Source organism: Chanodichthys erythropterus, chromosome 8 (genome assembly GCF_024489055.1).
Source record: "Chanodichthys erythropterus isolate Z2021 chromosome 8, ASM2448905v1, whole genome shotgun sequence".
NCBI lineage: Eukaryota > Metazoa > Chordata > Actinopteri > Cypriniformes > Xenocyprididae > Chanodichthys > Chanodichthys erythropterus.
In genome coordinates, this window is record NC_090228.1 from 44,267,299 (window position 1) to 44,278,868 (window position 11,570).

An 11,570-nucleotide genomic window follows, 5' to 3' on the forward strand; every position below is an offset into this window, starting at 1 on the left:
ACTCTTTTTAACAGAACCTGAGACAACAATTCCATATTTAAAAAAGCTCATTTTAAAATATGGCTACTACTCTGGATATAAAGTGAATATGGATAAAACTGAGGCAATAGATGTTAATGGTCAAATTTCAAAACAAATTAAAATTAAAAGCAGGTTTAAATGGCCCGAGAATGGGTTCAAATATTTGGGCATCTTTATTCCCTCATCTCTGAACCAACTATACAACACAAACTATAAAAAAGTGATTAAAAATATTAGTGAAGATATAAATCGCTGGTCAGCTCTTCCTCTCTCTCTGATTGGTCGTGTTGAATCTATTCGTATGAATGTCCTGCCAAGATTACTCTATTTGTTTCAGATGTTACCTATTGAAGTGCCAAAATTAACCTTTGATTTGCTGAATAAAATGGTTTCTAAATTCATCTGGCAAGGAAAACGGCCAAGAATAAGATTCAAAATATTACAATCACCAAAAACAAGTGGTGGGCTGGGACTCCCAAACTTTAAGTTTTACTTCTGGGCAGCTCAGTTGAGGCCCCTAATTTCATGGATGAGTGAAGATACACAAACTCGTTGGGTCAATATCGAAAATAGTCTCTGTTCCATGCCCCTAAAAATTATACCCTTTTCCAGTGTTCCTTTAAAAAACGGCTCCATGGGTGAATGGACCAAAGTCACTTTAAAAATTTGGAGAACTATACAAACGTCATTTAGTTTGTCAAAAAAAATTTCATCAGCAGCTAGTATTGGTTATCTCAATGACTTTGCACCATCTCGTACAGATGCAGGTTTCAAAAAGTGGTCTCAATACGGACTCAATTATCTTCACCAATTATTTCACAATGACACACTTAAATCATTTGACCAGATTAGAAAAGAATTTACACTCCCAAGGTCTGAATTTTTTAGATACTTACAATTGAGACATTTCCTTACTACACATAAAGATCTAGAAATTGTGAAAAAACCCTCTCCATTAGAATTGTTTTTTAAAGAAATACAAAGTGGACATGCGGTCAAAAAAATCATTTCTAAAATATATCTGTTATTTCTATCTAAGAACCCAAATCACACATTACAGATAAAGGAGAAATGGGAGGCGGAAATTAACGAAACAATTCCTCTCGAAACTTGGGAGGAAGTTTGCAGAGAGGTACACCTTGTGACCAACTCTAATATCTGGAGGGAATTCAAATGGAAGATAATAACCAGATTTTTTCGAACTCCACAGATAATTGCAAAATGGAATCCTTCTTGCCAAGACAAATGCTGGAGAAATTGTGGCCAGCATATTGGCAACCACACCCATATTTTGTGGTCATGCTCAAAATTAAGAAATTATTGGAAAGACATATTTGACGCCCTTAAAGAAATCTTCCATTTTGAAATCCCCGAAGACCCTACAATTGCCCTTCTAGGGGTTCGTCCAGAGGGCTTTGAGGGTAGAACTAAATTATATTTACTGCAAATTCTTTTTGCTGCAGCCATCAAATGTATTACATGCAGATGGTTAAAACCTGACCCCCCATCATACAATGCCTGGATTCAAAAAGTATGGGAGTTGTATGAAATGGAACAAATCACATATTCATTACGACTTCAGAAAGCTAATTTCTTAAAAAGATGGGCCCCTGTAATGCCTTTGATACTCCAGTGATCTCATGTTATATGATTACATCCTTCATGTGTTGTCTTCCGCTTTTCCCTATTTTTTTTTTTTTTTTTTTTAATCCCATCCTACCCATGTACTAGGTGGATTTGTTTTCACTTTTTGGATGATGTGTCTGATATATTTACAATGTAATACTTGTTAAGGCTGTTGGAATGTGATGGACTGACATGTTAAAAACCAATATTATACTGTATTGTATCTTGTTCTGTGGTTCAAAATAAAAATATAAGTTCGAAAAAAAGTTAAGGATTCATTAGTTTCAATATACATTGAACCAAACACTATAATAACATCTTAGTTGATAATTCACTGTACTTTATTTTTGACAAAACATCCCATGTTTCAGTCATGGCTGCACATTTTCAGTAGTGATGGTAATGTGTTACAGAATATTAACTTTCATACTAAAATTCTAGTGATTTACATAACTGTACTACAATTTTATTTCCCCCCAAATAAATTATTGTTTCTTTTTGTCACTTCCAAAACAGTCATGACCGAAACAACATGTGGTGATGTTCCGGTTGTGACAATTTAAAAAACTTTTGAGCCTAGGTCAATCAGCACATGGTTAGCTAGCACAATTCTGAACATGTGTACACACAAAAACTAAACCATCCAAAAAAACACTTATGTCGATTTGTTAGTGACTGTTTCGGTAATATTATTTTAAATTACGTTTGAACCTAGCTGAAAGATGATAATCGGTACATGGTTACCTAGCACAGTTCTGAACATGTGTACACATAAAAACTAAATTTTATGGAATGAAAAAAGTTTCCTTAATTGCAGAAAAAGGTGTTTGGTAGTGATGTTCCTTAAAGTTACACACAGATTTTCAGACTTTTGAACACATTTAACTCAAAATGATGGTACATATCTACTGTGAAAGAGAGGCTATGAGAGGGAGGAACACGGGAATATTTCCTGATCAAAAATGTAGAAGTGTGGATAAAATCAGTCTCAGCCAATGGACTAAAACATACCTTGTTTTTACATAAGGTTTCATGATTTAAAAATAAAATATTAAATTTTTTTTTTAACTTCACTTTTAAAAAAAATCAAAAATATATTTTTAAATATATTATTTCAATATCATTTCACAATTTGAAGTTTAGGAGCTTGGGTTTAGGACAGCCACTTCTCAAAAGTACCCGATAAATGATGATTTTGTTTGTATATTATGCTTAATATGTATCATAAGCTGTGACATTAACATAAATGTATCTATTACAATGTTTTTGTCTTCTTATTTGCTCCCTCTCATTTTTAACGTCTGCTTAAATGACTAAATGTTTTAAAATTGTGTTTTCAGTTTTATTTAGCCAGATAGATCTCTTGAATTCATAGCAACTTTACACAGCCTTCTGTCCTTAATGTTGTTTTTAAGTTTGATCTTCAGCTAGAATATGTTGCCTTCTGTGAGTGTGACTTTTTGCTACCACTGATGAGTGCGACATAAGCTATGACAGTTAACAAAAATTGATTTATTACTATGTTTTATCATTTGCTCTAGAGGCCTTCTCGACAGCCATGAATGATAAACCGTTTCTTTTTTTACAGGATATGGATCCCCTATATCTGGGGACCCCTAAATTTGATAGACTGAGAGCGGGCCTCCTGGAACTCGCTTGGACTAAGGATTTGTCAGTTATTGCCAAAATTATTTTTTTTTTTTTCTGAAGGGGAGAGGATCATTTTTTTGTGCACTGATGGTCTTTTCTACATATTGGTTTAAGCTTTGCAAAAGTTCAATAAAAATATAAAATATAAAAATTTTTTTTTTTAAATAATTAGCATATGCTAAATGACTAAATGTTTTAAGATCATGCTTTCATTTAGCTAGAGAGATCTCTTGAATTAATGCCTAGCAACTTTATACAGTCTTCACAGAATGCAAAAAATGCTTGGTCTTAAAATATGGATCAATGCCCAGTTTATTTGGATTATTCCAGTATTTGGCACGGAGACAGGATAAAACACCGGGAGAAACAGGAGTGTGTGAGAGAGAGAGAGGGACTGCTGACTGAGAGACACTGGGACTGAGCTGGAGAGCACTACTGGAGTGAAGCCCGTCTGTGGATGTGGATTGTTTATTGTGCGTTGCACAGACTTTTTGTTGGACATCTTGTTATTGAAATAAAAACTCAGTCAGCAGTCAAAGTCGACCCTGTCCTCTTCCTTCCCTACGAACTTGAACTTATTACAGTAATGCATTAACAGCTATTCACATTTGTGCTTGGCTGTGTTATTATTATTACAGGGTCCCACTTTATATTAAGTGGCCTTAACTACTATGTACTTACATCAAAAAATAAGAACAATGTACTTATTGGGTTCATATTGAATTGCGAAACACTTGTGCTGCTATTGAGGTGGGATACGGGTAAGGTTAGGGAAAGCTTTGGTGGTATGGGTAGGTTTAAGGGTAGGGGTAAGGTGTAAGGGATGGGTCAACAGTGTAATTATAAATGTAATAACAGAAATTAATTACAGATGTAATTAAATGCAGGTGTTTTTAAAATATAAGTACAATGTAAAAACATGTATGTACACAATAAGTGCATAGTATCAAATGATTAATTTAAATGTACCCTTATTTTTTATGGAATATTATAGTATTTATTGTAAGTAATTTATCGGTGCATTTCATTATTATTTTTTTTAATTCATGTGCTCTCATAATCTTTGATCAAAAACATTAACCTCCCCTCCCACTCAAAATGACTCATCGTCTTCCTGTCACATGCTATGGCGCAAGGTATCTGGAACTGCCAGCAGATCCAATGACATAAGGGGGAAATGCTAAGGCTGATGTTTCACTTTAATAGAGATCAATGCATTAACCGTCACTGATGCCAGTCATTGTGTACAGTACCCTTAAACACTGAAAGGATGTTACAAAAACACTACTCTTTGGGCATGGCAAACAAATTTTTTTCGTGAATGACTTAACCTGAAGGACACAGTCAGTCAGTGTCCACTGGATCAAGCGACCCGAGCATTTTTAAATTCATTCCTATGGAAGTTTTATTTATTTTTTCCCCTATGGAATTCCTATGGAAGTTTAGAGTCACTTGCATGCGAACATGAGGCTCAGTTTCCATAGGAATGACCTGAAAACGTTCGCTCTTCTCCACTCGCTCCACGCCAGCAGACACGCACTGGCAGTCAGTCTCTCACGCTGTTTAGTGCCATTGACCATCCTCGTCATCCTCAATAAATAAAGTTCTAACAGTAACATGATGAGGGTGCTCGGAGTGAGTCCGGTGGAGAGAAATTCCCTACAACTGGCTGCAAACAGGCATTCATATCTGCCTCCATTTTGTTAGCAACACCCAATCAGAGCAGTGTAGGCTGATGGAAACTAAGTCATTTACGAATCATTGAGAACTGAGGTGAAATTAAATGTACATTATGAGGAAAAAATGAAAGTGTTTTTTGACATTGCATGCATGTAAATGTGTTGTAGGAGACTCCAAAATAATATTAGAAATCTTAAAAAAGGCATAATAGGGGCACTTTAATAGTTTGGCCGAATTGCCCAACTGAAGATCTAAGTAAAGGATGATGGGAAATCAGACAGCCTTCCAGATCTGTATAATCCTTCACTTTAATAGGCAAATTTGTTAGGTTCTTCTAATTTCTCTCTCTTTTTGTAACTAAGATCACTCAACCCTCCCCTCTGTTGTTTGGTACAGTCCAAAGATAAAAAGAGAGAGGAGCTCAGGCTGGTCCTCATACCCTTCAGACATCAGAGAATCATTTCAAACCCAGGGTAAGTATCTGTTTCTTTTCAGATGTAGTTTTCATTTATATTCATGTCTGCTTGTGATATTCAGATATTCAGAAAACAATCAGTGGAGAAATGACAGTGTGTGATTTGGGGAAAGAATTAAGGACAGATTTGAATGAGATAATTTTTCAAGTTTCACTAAACAAATTTAAATTAGACCACCAGATTAAATAACAAAGTATGGATTTAAAACAAACTGCTTTTTATCATCTTTTTAGTTTTTGTATGTTGTATTTCAGAAGTATAACCTTACATTTGAGAACCACTGAGATAAATAATTCAATCAAGAGCACATCAATACTTTTCCCCTAAGAATGTCTTTGTTAACAAAAACAATATATATTTTTACAGAGAAAGATACTATGTCCTTACACTTTGATAATTGTCTGTAATAACTTAAGTCTATCTTTGTCTTTTTCCCTTAAAGACAAAAAATATGACAACATGCTCTTGTTTATACACAGATAACGCATAGAAAATCAAAGTGAACAGTGCTGAAACCTCCAGACCTCCAAGAAGTATTCCCTGTACTTATTATCTTTCTGTCTATTAGTCTACCTGATCAGCCTTTTTTTCTACAATCTTTGTATAGATCAGTGGCTATGTTTACATGCACCGATTTTCATCAATCCGAATGAATTGAATCCGACTGCAGATCTGTTTACATGTTCTCTAAACATTGTAATCTGATTTAAATATCAGTTTATATATGTTTTATATACATTCCGATTAAAACTTTTGCGCACGCGCTCTGCGTGTGTGACGTCATATCAATCACACTTGCGGTAACCCGGTTTACGTCAACAGACGATCATGTATCGACGAGATGTTGGCTGCGTCCAAAAACTGGAAAATGCTGCCTTCCGAGGACACATTTCAAGGTAAGGCATCAAGGCACGTCCGAATCCAATGTTAGCCTCACTTCCTCTCTCATGAGATACCTTCCTCAGATCGATTTTTGAAGGAAGCATAGATGTATCCTTAGCTGCCTTTGATATCCCACAATCCTGTGCTTTCCATTCTGTGACAGTTGAGCTAGAAAAATAAAGATGGCGTCCGAAAGTTGCGTTTGCTGCTCAGTTTGTGTATAAATGTACGATTTTGATCAACATATTTCAATTTTGATATCATTTCTATCGGGAAATTACTACTGTAATAATTAAATATTTGTTTAGTTCTCACCAAAGCTCGCGCTATATTGCTGTAGATCATTAAACTGTTACGCTGCCTCAGAAGTCTGTCCGAAATAAATTTCGTGAGGTACCTTCATGCACAAATGCTGCCGTACAAGTCATTCTCTTATAAGATAGCGAGGCAGCAAGACAGCTGCCTAGGTTTTCGGACGCAGCCATTGTCTAAAGCATCAAATCAAGGCAATATTAAGAAGGTTTGGCATTTCCAATTAATGCCTGCATGTTAAATTACTATTGTTAGGCTTCTTTCTTTCATTATTAAATTAATATTATAATAAATTTGTCCCGCAATAATTTCATAGCGCATCACTGCATAACGTGCCCTGAGGATAATATAAGATTATGCTATTTGCTATCTTTGAAAATGATTTAAACATTTTTTAGGTCTTATACAATGAATTATGGGCCTATAGGCTATATATTGTCATCAATGAAAATTAAGCGCAGCTTAACTTCAAGCACTGACAAACACTCAAACAACCTGTTTACACAAAATACTATTATTCTCATTTGTTTCACTAGTCATGTATGGCCACTGTCAACAGAACTCGCTGCGTAGCCTCTGCTCTGTATCTTCATATAGAGAAGAAAACAGTGCAGTGTAGGCAAACCCAGTTACAGCGGCATCGTGATGTTCATCTCAGTGCTGAATAACATTCCAATACATCCATAGAAATGTTATTTGCTTTTTATTAAAGCTGAAAAGCACAGCATGCCTACTGTACTTGAGTTTATCATTTGTGCTGTAAGGTATGTTTGAAATCCTTACTCCTTATTCTGATTATTGGTGCACATATAAAGGTAGTCAGTGTTCTCATGCAGTGAAAAAATACATCATAGAGCAAAATGAACATGCCAAGAGACAAGAAAGAGCAGGTTACTATTTGTATGAAACAAGTCTCAGCTTTTTTTTTTTTAAAGAAATTCAAACAATAAATACCATTTTGTGGCTCTTTAATGTGTTGGACAGATTTCTGTAGTGCCTCAGTTTAAGTGACACGTGAACCGATCATCTCATCTTTACTACTGGCTATAACATGAAATAAACATAAATGAACATCAGAAGGTATGGAAAGATGTCGATACACACCATTTTTCAAGTTTGCATCCGCCGATGTTAATCTACTAACTCTAATGTCTGGTTTGTTTGTTGGAAAAAATGGTGGATGCAACAGGGGCACATAATGTCGTTTCCAGGGCTGGGAAAGAGCCGCACATAATCCAACCTCTGATGTATCTTCCTTAAAGATTAATTAGAAATCAGGACCAGATGGTAATCATTGTAGGGATCTAACTTCATGAAATGCAATCCTATGCAATTATGTTTGTGTCACACTTTTAAAACCATTTTTTCTGCTGGTGTGATCAAAATTTATTAGCAGTCATGCTGGTGCTACCACCATAACGTTGCCCAACATCAAATGGCAAATGTAATGAATGCAGAACAAAACTGTGCTGCTCATTTGTGCTTCACAGAGCGTTTATCAGCTTGGACCAATGTCAGTGCAGAGCCCCTGACGAGCCGATCTTGATCACGTGACACTGTTACTATACAGCACTGGAAGATCCAGTAAAGAAAGCATTTGAATTCACCACAGAATTAATAATATCACTGGGAGATCTAAAGTTGGTGAGAAGCATTCAAATTCAGCACAGAGTTCTCCGTTATTAACCAAAAATATAAGATCAAACAACACTGACGTGGAAACCAGGAGACACATTGTGCCGTGAATGAACAAGTTATAGACTGCTTTCAGTCCACAAACGAACAACATTCGCCATGGATTTAAAGGTGCCATCGAACGTTTTTTTACAAGATGTAATATAAGTCTAAGGTGTCCCCTGAATGTGTCTGGGAAGTTGCAGCTCAAAATACCCCATAGATTTTTTTTAATTAATTTTTTTAACTGCCTATTTAGAGGCATAATTAGAAATGCGCCGATTCATGAGGCTTCCCCTTTAAATCGCGCGCTCTCCACCCCCTCCGAGCTCTCGACTCAATCATTGCATAAATAAAGTTCACAGTTAATATAACCCTCAAAATGGATCTTAACAAAGTGTTCGTCATGCAGCGTGTTTATTTGGATGTTTACATTTGATTCTGAATGAGTATGATAGTGATTCGTGGCTAAAGCTAACATTACACACTGTTGGAGAGATTTATAAAGAATGAAGTTGTGTTTATGAATTATACAGACTGCACGTGTTTAAAAATGAAAATAGCGACAGTTCTCTTGTCTCCGTGAATACAGTAAGAAACGATGGTAACTTTAACCTCATTTAACAGTACATTAGCCACATGCTAATGAAACATTTAGAAAGACAGTTTACAAATATCACTAAAAATAACATGTAATCATGGATCATGTCAGTTATTATCGCCCCATCTGCCATTTTTTGCTGTTGTTCTTGCTTGCTTACCTAGTCTGATGATTCACCTGTGCAGATCCAGACGTTACTGGCTGCCCTTGTCTAATGTCTCGATCATGGGCTGGCATATGCAAATATTGGGGGCGTACATATTAATGATCCTGACTGTTATGTAACAGTCGGTGTTATGTTGAGATTCGCCTGTTCTTCTAAACAAATGAGATTTATATAAGGAGGAATCAATGTTGTTTGAGACTCACTGTATGTCATTTCCATGTACTGAACTTTTGTTATTTAACTATGCCAAGGTAAATTCAATTTACAATTCGATGGCACCTTTAATGTAGTAACACTAACTGTAACCATGGAAGTTTTTAAAGACATTAAATTACCATTGTAACCAGTATGTGGCTGCCCTACTGAAAAAAAAGTATACTTTATTGTATTTTAAATATATTCCCTTTTTCTATAGTACACTGCAAATATACTAACAAAAAATGTACTATTATTAAATATATAAAAAGTATATTAGTATCATATTTTCACAATGCAACTTTTAACACACTTTAAAATAATTGTACTTTAGTATATTTTCTAAAAAATATATTTTAGAAAAATATACTTGAAGTGTAAGTTCAGTTTATTTTTTAAAAGTGTATTTATTTGCACTTTATAAAAATATATTTGAGGTATATTTTAACAGTGTGCTGAAAATGATCATTGTAACAATGCACTGAAAGTATATTTAAAAAATACATTATTTAATATCCTGAAGTTGTAGTGTATCTAATGTTAAATTTGAGTATATTTTTTAAGTTTACTTCTTCATCCTTGGAATTCATTATATTACTTGTGCTTATTTATTTCAGTATGAATGCATTGCAAGCCCATTTAGTGTAGCCTATACAATTTCCAAATATGTGTAAATGTTTATTAAGTTTACACTGGCAGAATTTTACAATCGTACACACAAATATATTAAACAACACACCAGCAGCACAAGTAATGCGAAAAAAATATGTCGGGTGGTTAAACTTATCGGAATTCAAATGTCTCTTCAACGTGGTCTGTGACCAATCAGATTTTGTTGCTCACTGCCTTCAGCCAATCAGAGCCGCTGACGTCACGGTCGTCGCCTGAATCCCCTCGTTCAGTCGCTCAGGTGAAGTATAATGTCGCAATGTATAATTTATTCAATAAAACACTGAAAGCGCAATACATCGCTCAATCTTGGGGATTCTGACAGATGGCGACGACAACCGGCTAATCTAATGGCCTACGCGATCCTGAAAGAACTGGAGAAAAGTGCTGCTATTGGGAGGTGAGTTGTAGTCTACAAGTTAACAAACTTTATTTTATTTTCTTTAACAAACGGAGAGCGAGATTTCGGCTTGATATCTCCTTTTTGAGTTTGTGTGTGGTGGTTTATGGCACATGTTTGTATGCAGCACCAAAACATTCATATGATTGGTCAAATTGGCTCGTATTCTTTACGATATTAATTCATAAAGTGTTTTATGCTTGACTATTTACCTAAAATATCGACATGCCATTCTGATACAGTTCCCTGCTGCTAATCCTCATTTACTGTTCAAAAATATTATTGGTTCAATGTAGGATTTAGACAGACTGTTGTAAACGTGAAGAAAGGGTTGAACAAGCGCGTCTTATATCTGTGGCATGTTCTGTCAACAGATGCTGTTCTTCACGAGTCTCTGCGGTCATCATTGTGCCATCAGACACAATGAGAAGCTCATCAGAACATGGAATATAATGTGTCATTTGTATTTGTGTATAGAGGGTCACCATTGGTCCAATATTTGTTTTTCTTTAATAAAAAACATGGTAAGTTATGCTGAATCTATATTAAGTTTAAATAAAAACTATTGGATTTGTCAATGAAATCTGTCTCTTCATTAGTGATGTTCTTATATTTTATTTAATTGAATGGCCTTGAAAACAAATGCATTCAACTTTGGGAAAATGTATTAAACTGTATTTAAATAGTAGCACAACTGTATTGTGTGAGATTATGTAATTCAAAGTACAGTAGTCAACATTTGAAGTGGATCAAAAAAGTTAGGACAACTTTGATTTAAAGGTTTTGATCTGCTTAAAATGTTGACTATATTATACAAAGTATATAGCCTGACTTCGTCATACTCATATTCTAGGCAGAATGTGAGTCTGATACTGCTCCATTGCACTTGAATTATGGGGCGTGTCTTAACCGAACCAGTAAAAAAAAAAAACTCTGCACTCAATTGGATAGACCTACAACCAATCAGAGCAACGCAGTAAGTGACGTATGTTGAACTTGTACTTAAACTTTTGCCGAATCCCGTTGGAAGGACGGCAAACACATCTTTCCCATCGACAAATGCCTTGATTTCGGTTCTTTGTTCGTCTTTTAAAATTAATGCGCTGTCGATTTCTTTTATTACAGACGTGATAGCGGAATCTAAACATCTTACTTCTCCAGCTGCAGTCATCAAGCGCTCTTTGATGACGTGGGTGGTTACGTAACCGCAGATAGCCT